Source organism: Zea mays, chromosome 2 (genome assembly GCF_902167145.1).
Source record: "Zea mays cultivar B73 chromosome 2, Zm-B73-REFERENCE-NAM-5.0, whole genome shotgun sequence".
NCBI classification, from domain to species: Eukaryota; Viridiplantae; Streptophyta; class Magnoliopsida; order Poales; family Poaceae; genus Zea; species Zea mays.
This window is the reverse complement of record NC_050097.1, coordinates 2,542,381-2,554,258: the sequence shown is the minus strand read 5'-3', so window position 1 is coordinate 2,554,258 and position 11,878 is coordinate 2,542,381. Positions and strand designations below refer to the sequence as shown.

The following is an 11,878-nucleotide window of genomic DNA, read 5'->3' as shown; positions in this document are numbered from 1 at the left end:
CGGCTCCCAGAATTCCCGAAGGTGAGCAGTTCGGAGTTGGAATCCCTAGTGCACCAGACAGTATCTGGTGGTGCACCGGACAGTCCGGTGCGCCAGACCAGGGCACACTTCGGCTGACTTTAGCTCTCTATATTTGAATCCTTTCTCGATCCTTTTATTGGTTTGTTGTGAACCTTTGGCACCTGTAGAACTCATAATCTAGAGCAAATTAGTTAGTCCAATTATTTGTGTTGGGCAATTCAACCACCAAAATCAATTAGGAAAAGATGTAAGCCTATTTCCCTTTGAGAGAACTTCCTGCTGAGGGCGTTGACAGGACTGCTGGAGTACGCATCACATGGCTCCGTGAGTCGTTTGGTGTGTGCCCTGCTAATGCTGATGAGGATATAGTCCAGTTCTATTGTCGGTCTTGGATCCTGCACATGTTTGGTTGTGTCCTCTTCCCAGACGCAACAGGAGACTGCACGTCATGGATGTACATCCCATGTCTAACCGACTGGGATACAGCTGGACACTACAGTTGGGCCTCCGTTGTGCTTTCTTTTTTGTACCGACAGCTTTGTGAGGCTTGCCGTCGTACGTCCTCCTCTTTGTCTATAGGCGGTTGCGTCTACCTCATGTAGATATGGATGTGGTTTCGCATACCAGTTGGTCGGCCACGTGTTTTCCAGCCTAGACCATGGCCATGGATCATTGTTGGAAATGGCCGTCTTCAACCGACGTATGCTTATATTTGGGACCAAGTGGCAGCTCCTTTTGCTAGAGCTAAGAGGGCATATATGGAGTATGTTAACGAGTTTGACACGCTTTCGGCCTCTAGCATAAGTACTCAACATGTATATCTTATCATTATGAAATTTGTTTTATTATACTTAACATAGATTGCTTCATTTTTATTTCAGGTCACATGGCAGTCATACAACGCACCTGAGTTGGATGGGATGATCTTTAGTGAAGTATGCAACAGTGAAGATGAACTCTATAGGATGCAATGTCCTATGATCTGTTTTTGGTGTGTTGAGTGGCACCTACCTCATAGGGTTTAGAGGCAGTTTGGTAGGAACCAGATATGGCCGGTTGAAGATATTCCAACTTCTAAGGAGCTACACAAGTAAGTTTACAATCTATAAATTCAATTATTCCAGTTTACTTTGCAATCTATAACATCAATCATTCGTAACTTTGTGTTCTTTATATGATATGGTTTGTGTGTAGATTTGACCGGCGAAAGCAAAAGAAGATAACAGACTTTCGTCAACATCATCTGATATTTATTAATGAATGGGATTTGGGTGGTGAGAATGTATATTCCAACGATGAGTTGCACAACAACAGTGACTACAGGCGGTACCAAGCTTGGTACCAGGGTGCGACTCATTGTAAGCTTCGCCAACAGTGGACAGCAGATGACTACGCTGACATTGATTCTTCTGACGATGAAGAAACGGAGTACGACCTGTCCACTACACTGGAAACCCAAGTGGAGGCGGCACCCATCTTGGATCGAGTTCTAAGTTTTACTCGATTTTAATACTCGACATGTATAATTGTATGTTTGATGCAAATTATGTTGTATAGGGTAACACATTGAGACGCTCGGTAGAGGACATTGATCGCCAACTTTTGACTGTGGGCGACAGCAGCATGCGCAGCTTCTTGGAGGTAAGCCTACCTGCATCGTTTATAGCCTTTAGCTTGTTATGAATATGTTGTAAACTAATATGTCTTCGGCATGCAGCGTTTATTTAGGCGCCTACGTGGAGCTGCTGCTCGCTGTGGCTGCAGGACTAATGTTGCACATGACGTCCATGTACCATCGTATACCCACACAGCAATGCCCTCCATAGGAATGGGTGCTGGCTTCGACTACGATCACGACGAGATAGGACCTTCACAGCTTCTCCACAACGTTATGCTCTAGGCACCGATGCTTTAGGCAAGGGTAAGACTAGGAGACGTTGACTTGGTTTGGACTCTATGGACTTGTTATGTAGCGTATGAATTCTATGGACTTGTAATGGACTTGTATGAATTCTATGGACTATTATGCACTTGTTTGGACTTTTATAAGGTTGCTTGGAATTTTTTAAAACGGTACGCACTTGTATGTTATGCTTATCTATGTGTATATGTTGGATTGACAAAAAAATAGGGAAAACTCTGCCAAAATTTTGTGAAATCTGTGAATATGTCTAAAAGTCGCCTAAAGGGGGGTGAATAGGCGAAACCTGAAAATTATAACTCTAAACAAAAACTAGATCCCTCGATTAATGGTTAGAACAAGATTCACAATTATCGGAGTATAAAAACTAAGTCCTTTGCTTGCAATGAGTATTGTTTTCAAAGAGTGTGGAATTTAATCAAGAACAATACTACTAGGAATGTTGATGGAAAATAATGCAAGAAGGCTTAGGTAATAAGAGCAATATCACAAGTTCTTTCTTGCAAGGCGTTGCTTTACTAAATGAGAATTTAACTTGAAGCAACACCAAATAATGTTAGCAAAGAGTAGCGCAAGAGAACTTTTAGAAAGGGAGTGAACAAACAAATCACAAGCGATAAACACACGAGACACGGATGATTTGTTTTACCGAGGTTCGGCCCTCGAAGGCCTAGTCCCCGTTGAGGAGTCCACTAAGGACGGGTCTCTTTCAACCCTTTCCCTCTCTCCACCGATCACCAAGATCGGCGAGCTCTTCTTCTTCTCAAGGATCACTTAAGACCCCGCAAGGATCACCACACACTTAGGTGTCTCTTGCTAGCTTTACAAGCCTCCAAAACTTTGGAGGAAGTTCAATGGGAGTCAAAACTCCACGCGCAAATGATCACAAGATGTAGCACACACTTTCTCTCAATGAATCTCATAAGTCACTAGTGCTAAACTCACACGAGAAGCTCTCTTTTGCTTGCTCTCTCTTTTGTGGCACTTGTGTTGGTTGTAGTGGTCTAAATCTTGTGCATAGGATGGATCAATGAATAAAGGTGGTTGGGAGGGCTTGAATATGTCAACTATATGACTTGGAATGTTGCTTGGGCTCCCACACCTTGAAGTGGCCGGTTGGGGTGGTATTTATAGCCACCAACCAAATTGTAGCCGTTGGTGAAGTCTGCTGGCGATGGGCACACCAGATAGTGTCCGGTGTGCCGCCACGTCATCCTATCGATAGGGCTTGGAGCTGGTCGACCGTTGGAGGCTTTGCCCTCATGCGGCACCGGACAGTCCGGTGAATAATTGCAGAGCTGCGCCTGAGAAACCCGAAGCTGCAGAGTTCGGAGTATACGGTCCCTGGTGCACCGGACTGTCCGGTGCGCCAGACCAGGGAACACTTCGGTTTCCTTTGCTCTTTTCCTTTTGAGCCCTTTTTAATCTTTGGATTGGTTTGAGTTGAACCTTTGGCACCTGTAGAACATATACTCTAGAGCAAACTAGTTAGTCCAATTATTTGTGTTGGGCATTTCAACCACCAAAAACATTTAGGAAAAGGTTTAAAGCCTATTTCCCTTTCAATCTCCCCTTTTTTGGTGATTGATGCCAACACAAACCAAAGAAAATATATAAGTGAATAATTGAACTAGTTTGCATAAGGTAGTGCAAAGGTTGCTTGGAATTAAACCAGTCTTTTTCTTCTACTAGATATGCATGGATGCTTTATTTTGGACCACGCTTGCACCACAAGTTTTGTTTTTGCAAATTCTTTGTAAAGTTCTTTTCAAAATCATTTTGCAAATAGTCAAAGGTATATGAGTAAGATTGAAAGAAGCATTTTCAAGATTTGAAATTTTCTCCCCGTGTTTCAAATGCTTTTCCTTTGACTTAAACAAAACTCCCCCTCAATAATATTCTCCTCTTAGTGTTCAAGAGGGTTTTACAAATTTTTGAAGATAATAGTACTTTCTCCCCCTTTTTGAAAACACATTACGATACCAATTTGAAAACTTCATTTTAATATTCGTAGGTGATGGTGTGGTCCTTTTGCTTTGGGCTAATACTTTCTCTCCCTTTGGCAGGAATCGCCAAAAACGGATACTTTGAGTGAAATATAAGCCCTTTAACTTTCTCCCCTTTGGTATGAGTAATAAGAGTGAAGACTATACCAATTGAGAGTACTATGTGGAGTGATGGCGAAGGATAGATAATATCGATGGAGTTGAGTGGAAGCCTTGTCTTCGCCAAAGACTCCATTTCCCTTTCAATCTACGACTTATCATAGAGATCACTTGAAAGCACATTAGTCGTAGACATAAAGAGATATGATCAAAAGATATATCAATTAAGCATAATCATAGTTCTATATAACATAGATTGCTCCCCCTAAATATGTGCATGGAGAGGAACACATATTTTGGCCTTAAATGCCAATTGCACATAATTAGGTTAATGAGAATATATCTATATCATACAGAATGTGAAGTGCATTGTGTCATAGTATAAGTGTGACACTCATGACAGTTTATGCACTTATGAAAGCATGTTATAAACATTTTAAGCATTTTCCCTTAAGGATTTCAAAGAGGCTTAAGGACCATCCACCTTTGGAACAAAGATAGCTTATCCTCGTTACAAGGTTAAGCTTTAAGCTCTTTGACAAGAAAATTACTTCACCTAGTTTTAACAAAGATGTATTAATGCAGGAATGAAATTTTTGAGAGGTTAAACTAGGTATAAAGCAGGGATAATGCATGTACATGCTTTCTCTTCCTTTTATACAAGATATGCAAAGAAAGTAGAGAAAAAGAAGATCTAGGTACATGTGTAAATGAGAGGAAGTAGTTTTACCCTTTTGTATCTTCACATAGAGACGCTCTCTTCACTGTGCTTTGTCCTTAGTCTTAGTTGCTTAAGACCTTTGCTTTTACCTTTCTTCCTTTGGGTGAAGAGCAACCCTTGAGGCTTGTGGCTTGCACTTACTCTCTTGTCGATTTTCATAAGTAAGCTCAAGAGATATGTCATTAGTAGCACAAGCACTAGTTTCCCTTTTAGTAATCCTTTTTGAAAGGAATGAAAGATAGAATGCTAAAGCATGGAAACTTCATAGCATGAACTAGATTATCCATAGATGATGTTATGCTCAATTTAACTCATAAAACAAGCATAAATAATTTCTTAAGATTATGGAACAAATCCAATTCATAGCATGGAGAGTGATGAATGTAGAAGAATCATATCCAATTTTACGCAAGAAGCACAACAACATAAGTCATTGGATTGGTTTTTCTTTTTATGTTAGATTACGCACTTCCAAAGATAAACTTATTCTCTACAAGTGAGACTACTTGGGTTACTTAGATAAAAGCATTAGTCTCACTATTCTAGTTATAGAGAGAATTTTTCTTTTATAAGTTTCCTAAGGATTTGAATTCCTTACATGACACCTTATTCTTTTAAGAACTTGAAGTATCTCTCTATATCTAGAATCATGGCAATAATAAGATAATTAGAGTAAAACATGCCATGAGGTACTTACAATAATTTAAAGCATGTAGATTGCCATAGAATAGAAATGATGAATATGCAATCTACCATATGAGAGGAATTTCTTCAAAGAATGGTGACATAATTTTAAGAAATTTGAAGTGCTTCTTTTTCTATGTGACTACACAAGACACATGAGAAATGGTAATTTAAGATACGTGCACTTAAAACATAAGTGTTACCATCCTTTGGCTTTCCTCCATGTTGTAGGCCTTGATCTTTCCGCACAGGATAATTCTTTATTTCCTACAACATCAATATTTTCCCCGAGATGATATGAATTTTAGACATAATAATTTGAAATAACTTTGGGTCAATCTTAGATATATAGATAATTGAAGATTGATAGCTTGAGTTAATAAGAATTGAATTGACTCTCTCAAGCACCCCAAAGCTTCACATCATCTCCTTTTCCTGCAAAGCTTGTCAAGCATATTTTGGTACCCATCGCTTGATAGGTCCATCAAGGTTAGTCAACAAAGATCTAGGAACCCAAAAGTCCTTTGTGTCAGTACTTGGTAAACTCATTACCTTTCTAGCACAAGTTGCAATTTTGGGTTGCCTAGTTACATGAGAAATAATTGATAAGCTAGAGGTGAGGTAGTTACCAATGGGACAATCCTTGCATTGATGTCCCTTCTTTCGGTATATGTAGCAAAGGCGATCTTCAAGTCTTGAAGATTTCTTCTTTCCTTGTTTCTTGCTTGCTACATGGTTAGTTAATATTTTCTTTTCTAATACTATGCCTTTTTGTTTCAAATTGGGACAAGACTTAATTAAGTGTCCCTTCTTTGAGCATTTAAAACAAAGTTTATCATCCTTGTTAATAATCAAGTCATTTTTAATATAGGGACATAACCTAATCGAGTGTCCCTTTTCAAAGCATTCACTACACTTCTTACTTCTCTTAGTGTGAAGTGTAGCTTGATCATTACCTTGGATGTTACCTTGCATGGAGGCATGGTTGAGGCTTTTGGCAGGGGTATTGATTTTCTTCTTTTGTTCTTTCCTCTTGGCAATCCTCAAATCCTTGACATTTTCTTCAAGGAATTTAGTGCATGCCACGGTTGTTCCCATCTCAAGCTTCTTCACCATGTGATCACGTTATCTTGAGAAGGTTGAGCAATGCACTTCCCTTTTAGTTGTGTCAAGCTCATCTTTAGCCTCTCATTTTCTTCTTTGAGCTTTCGATATGTATCATCTTTTGTTCCTGCAAATTCTAGCTCAAAGGAAGATTTGCTTGTCGATGGACAACAAGCATTAGCACACGGTAATATAGTTTCAATTTGAATGCATGTGCATGAGTGAGGTTGTTGGGATTTTAAGTTTTCTATCACAACCTCATGAGCAATATTTAATATGATATGATCATCCATAAGATTTTCATGAGAATATAGAAGCATATCATACTTTTCTTGAAAAGCTAGATTTTCAACTTTTAACTTTTCTACTTGGTCCTTAAGCAAGGCATTCCTATTTACTAATTGAGCGATACAATGTAAAGAGTTATCTTGCTCAATTGAAATAGCTTCATACCTTTGGACCAAATCAACATGAGAGCACTTTAGCTTCTCATGTTCTTTAGTCAACTCGTCAAAGTTTAGCATTTTTATGGAGAGAATATCTTCTAGCATTTGACGAGCTTCGCTTTGCTCTCTTGCTCTTTTTAGAAGTTTGAGCATGACCGCCTTGTCTTCTTGCCTTAGATGAGCGTAGAGTTGCATAAAGCTTCTTTCATCCTCCTCATCCTCATTTGTGCTTCCACTATCATTTTCACTAGCCACACAACATATGTGGGAATCGAAATTGGAAGACAAACCTTTTGGAGAGGTGGATTCATCGTTTGGTCTCCATCGTTCATTTTCTTCTTCTTCCTTCAAAATGTTAGTTTCACAAGAACTAAAGGAAGTAGAAGCATCAAATGAACTATTATGTTTGGACTCATCAAATTTGATTTTAATTCTAGTCCAAATATCATGCACATCACAAATGGGTTCATCATATCTTATTATGAAGGCATGATAATCTTCTTTGCTAAGAGATTTACTTAAGATGTCATAAGCTAGATAGTTTAAGCGAATACATCTTAGATCTTCCTCGGAAGCATTTTCCCTAGTATAGTTAGAAGGAATGATACTCTTGTCTAACATTTGTTCTAATTGTGGATATATGGTTCTAAAAGCATTTATCACCCTAGTAGACCATGAATCATAATTAGAACAGTCGGGAAGTAATATCTCAAGAGTTACCTCCTTCGGAGTTGTCTTCTTGTTCTTTTGGGATCTTCTTCGAGCCATCACTTCGAGTTGTTAGACTCAATATGAAGTGCCTAGCTCTGATACCAATTGAAAGTCGCTAGAGGGGGTGGATAGGCGAAACCTAAAAATTATAACTCTAAACAAAAACTAGATCCCTCGATTAGTGGTTAGAACAAGATTCACAATTATCAAAGTATAAAAACTAAGTCCTTTGCTTGCAACGAGTATTGTTTTCAAAGAGTGCGGAATTTAATCAAGAACAATACTACTAGGAATGTTGATGGAAAATAATGCAAGAAGGCTTAGATAAGAAGAGCAATATCATAAGTTCTTTCTTGCAAGGCGTTGCTTTACTAAATGAGAATTTAACTTGAAGCAACACCAAATAATGTTAGCAAAGAGTAGCACAAGAGAACTTTTAGAAAGGGAGTGAACAAACAAATCACAAGCGATAAACACACGAGACACGGATGATTTGTTTTACCGAGGTTCGGCCCTCGAAGGCCTAGTCCCCGTTGAGGAGTCCACTAAGGATGGGTCTCTTTCAACCCTTTCCCTCTCTCCACCGATCACCAAGATCGGCGAGCTCTTCTTCTTCTCAAGGATCACTTAAGACCCCGCAAGGATCACCACACACTTAGGTGTCTCTTGCTAGCTTTACAAGCCTCCAAAACTTTGGAGGAAGTTCAATGGGAGTCAAAACTCCACGCGGAAATGATCACAAGATGTAGCACACACTTTCTCTCAATGAATCTCACAAGGCACTAGTGCTAAACTCACACGAGAATCTCTCTTTTGCTTGCTCTCTCTTTTGTGGCACTTGTGTTGGTTGTAGTGGTCTAAATCTTGTGCATAGGATGGATCAATGGATAGAGGTGGTTGGGAGGGCTTGAATATGTCAACTATATGACTTGGAATGTTGTTTGGGCTCCCACACCTTGAAGTGGCCGGTTGGGGTGGTATTTATAGCCACCAACCAAATTGTAGCCGCTGGTGAAGTCTGCTGGCGATGGGTGCACCGGACAGTCCGGTGCGCCACCGGACAGTGTCCGGTATGCCGCCACGTCATCCTGTCGATAGGGCTTGGAGCTGGTCGACCGTTGGAGGCTTTGTCCTCATGCGGCACCGGACAGTCCGGTGCCCCTCTGACCTTCTGCTCTAACATCTGAATTGCACTGTTCACTTTGCAGCGTCGACCGTTGCGCGCAGATAGCCGTTGCTCCGCTGGCGCACAGGACAGTCCGGTGAATTATAGTGGAGCTGCGCCTGAGAAACCCGAAGCTGCAGAGTTCGGAGTGTATGGTCCCTGGTGCACCGGACATTGTCCGGTGCGCCAGACCAGGGAACACTTCAGTTTCCTTTGCTCTTTTCCTTTTGAGCCCTTTTTAATCTTTGGATTGGTTTGAGTTGAACCTTTAGCACCTGTAGAACATATACTCTAGAGCAAACTAGTTAGTCCAATTATTTGTGTTGGGCATTTCAACCACCAAAAACATTTAGGAAAAGGTTTAAGGCCTATTTCCCTTTCAATGTCATGTAGCCTTTTCAGAACTATTACATAGCCTTTCATAAGCATCAATTTTCGGACTAGCATCTAGCCTTTTCAGATCCATTTCGTAGCCTTTTCAGGAACAATACTATCCTACAATGTCACTGTTACATATAGCCTTTTCAGAGTGTATAAATAGCCTTTTTAGAATCAACAATATCCTACATTATGAGTAGGACATGTAGCCTTTTCAGAACCAGAACATAGCCTTTTCAGAGTTTTTGTACATATCCATTATCAGAATCCATTACACTACCTATCCTTTCGCCTATATATACACGATCCTTTGTACATTTGCTTCATTGTGCAATACAAATGGCTTCAGGGTCTTCTAGGGGCAAGGGTGCGGGAAATGAGAGACCAAAGGATGGAGGGAAGTTACCTCCATTGTGTTTCGATGGCCCTCTTGGTCCAGATTTTTTGAAGAGGCAGTTTTTAACTTTCTAGTTCAAAGTAAAAAAGATTTTAACAAAGAGGTTAGACTTAGGTCCTACGATAATAGTAGAGAAGATTGGCCGAAGTGCATGCATGGTGAGGAGTGCTTCGTGCAGATGTTCGTTGAGGGTGGAATTGATGGAGGCCGGCGTTTCTTCAGATGTCCTTATGCATATGTAAAAATTATTTTCTAATCCTTTGTTCTAAATAATTTTGTTGTTTAGTGAAACTAACTATAAACATTTATGCAGCATTCATTGGTCAAGGAGAATTATGGGTTCACTCGTTGGGTAGATCCTCGTCCGATTTTTCCGCATGCGGAATACATATCCTACCTACAGAATAGGATATTTGATCTAGAGAGGGAAGTAAGCAACAGAAATGACGAGGAAGAAAGAGACAACATCAATGGTGGTGCTTCACAAGTGCAAGTATGCTCAGATCCATATTGTTGCTGCTCTTGTCACAGCAAGAATGTTGGTCTTCCAACGTCTCCACCGCACCCACAGCAGACAACAACAATGGAAAAATACTGTGGAGAAGGGTCCACACAATTTGGAATGTGGGAGCACTACTAGAGAACTCTTCTGTATCAATTGCTTTCAGCGTGTTGATTATCTTTATCAATTGCTTGAAGTCGTCTTCAACAATTGCTTTTAATGTAGTTTTCATCAATTGCGTATTTATGTCGTCTTCATCAATTTGAAGGTAGTTCATTACCAAATATCATTGTTCGACAATACATAATACCGAATAATAAGTTCATTACTATATAACTTCAAATAAAACACCTAGACTACTGAGTGCAACGGGGCCATTTGCACGACGTGCACGCTCAAGCTTCTTCTCCTTCTCTTCCCTGCATTCAGCAACACGCCTCATTTCTTGCTCGTCTTCACGTTGTTGCTCGACAGCAAGATCCTCTCGTCTTTTCTCCATCCTCTCTTTGTCCTCTACGTCCCACTTTTTAAGATTATCCAACCACTTCTTGTCTTTCTCTAATATTTCTGTGTCTATCCACTGCTCAAAATCACATAGCGGTGGAGTCTACAAAACATGCAATTATTAGTAGGCAAAGAATACATTCACCACTATGAGTCTTCAAATTGTTAACATATTACAAGATTATTCTCACCATTAAATTCAACCGACGTTGAACAATAGTTGGCTCAAATGCAAAGTTAGCACACATCCAATACCTCTGTCGATAGGTGTCATGATCCTCAGACTTATCAACCTTACAAGGATCACCACAAAAACACATAGGCACTAGAACACCAGTTGGCAAAGGTAGCGGGTCGAAGGCAGTTCCGGTCAAAGGACCCTTCCTAAATTTCGATAAGATCTATAACAATCACAAATATAATAGACTCATAAAATAAGATTTAATACAATGCTTACCTTTGTTTAGCAGATTTACCACGTCTAGACATCCTAAAAATCAGGTCGATATCTATAGTTTCGAAGAATAGGAATGAGCACAAAAACTAGTCGGGCGTAGGGTTTATTTATAGGCACGTACCTCGACGCCAAGATCTATGGCGCCGAGGTAGGCGCCATTGACCTACGGCGCCTACCTCGGCGCCATAGATCTTGGCGCCGAGGTACGTGCCACGTAGGTTCCACGGTATCCCGACGTCTGACGTATGCACGCCAATATTGCTGGCGCCGACATAAACAACCTCGGCGCCAATGATGACGACGCTGAGCTAAGGGTCCATTTTTTGAAATGAAATTGCGAAGGGCATATTTGTGCAAAAAAAACCTAAAAGGGCCAAATTGCAAAAAAGTTGGTGAATCTTGTTGGGAGGGTCGAAATTTCTTTTTTGATTTTTCCGTGATGAAGTGCAGAAGTGCAAATCGTTCGAATTGATCCTGCAAGCTGCAAATGACCGGCGATTCATGCTGAATAAGGATTTAGGGTCCGAGCCGAGACACTCTTGGAAACATGAACATAGTCCTGTTATCAGTTATTCGAGCCTCTTGCTATGTTGAATCATTTGAAGCTGAAGCCTCTTCATTCTTTTGAGCATGTGACGGTTCCAAAGGGAAGGAAGAAACTTTCTCTTGCGGCCTTCTACAACATCTGGCAACAATATTTTTCAAAATCATAGTTTTACAATACTATACTTTGTAATTGTCATGACAACAATACCACAGTTT

The 11,878-nt window shown here is 40.2% G+C and overlaps 1 long non-coding RNA gene across 1 annotated transcript; it reads left to right on the top strand.

The window, feature by feature from the left end:
* The first annotated feature begins 586 nt into the window (after positions 1-586).
* LOC103645773 (uncharacterized) lies at positions 587-2,048 on the top strand. The gene is made up of 3 exons (XR_561805.3): positions 587-1,111; positions 1,216-1,662; positions 1,739-2,048. It is a non-coding gene; the product is annotated as an uncharacterized lncRNA (long non-coding RNA).
* Positions 2,049-11,878: the final 9,830 nt, after the last annotated feature.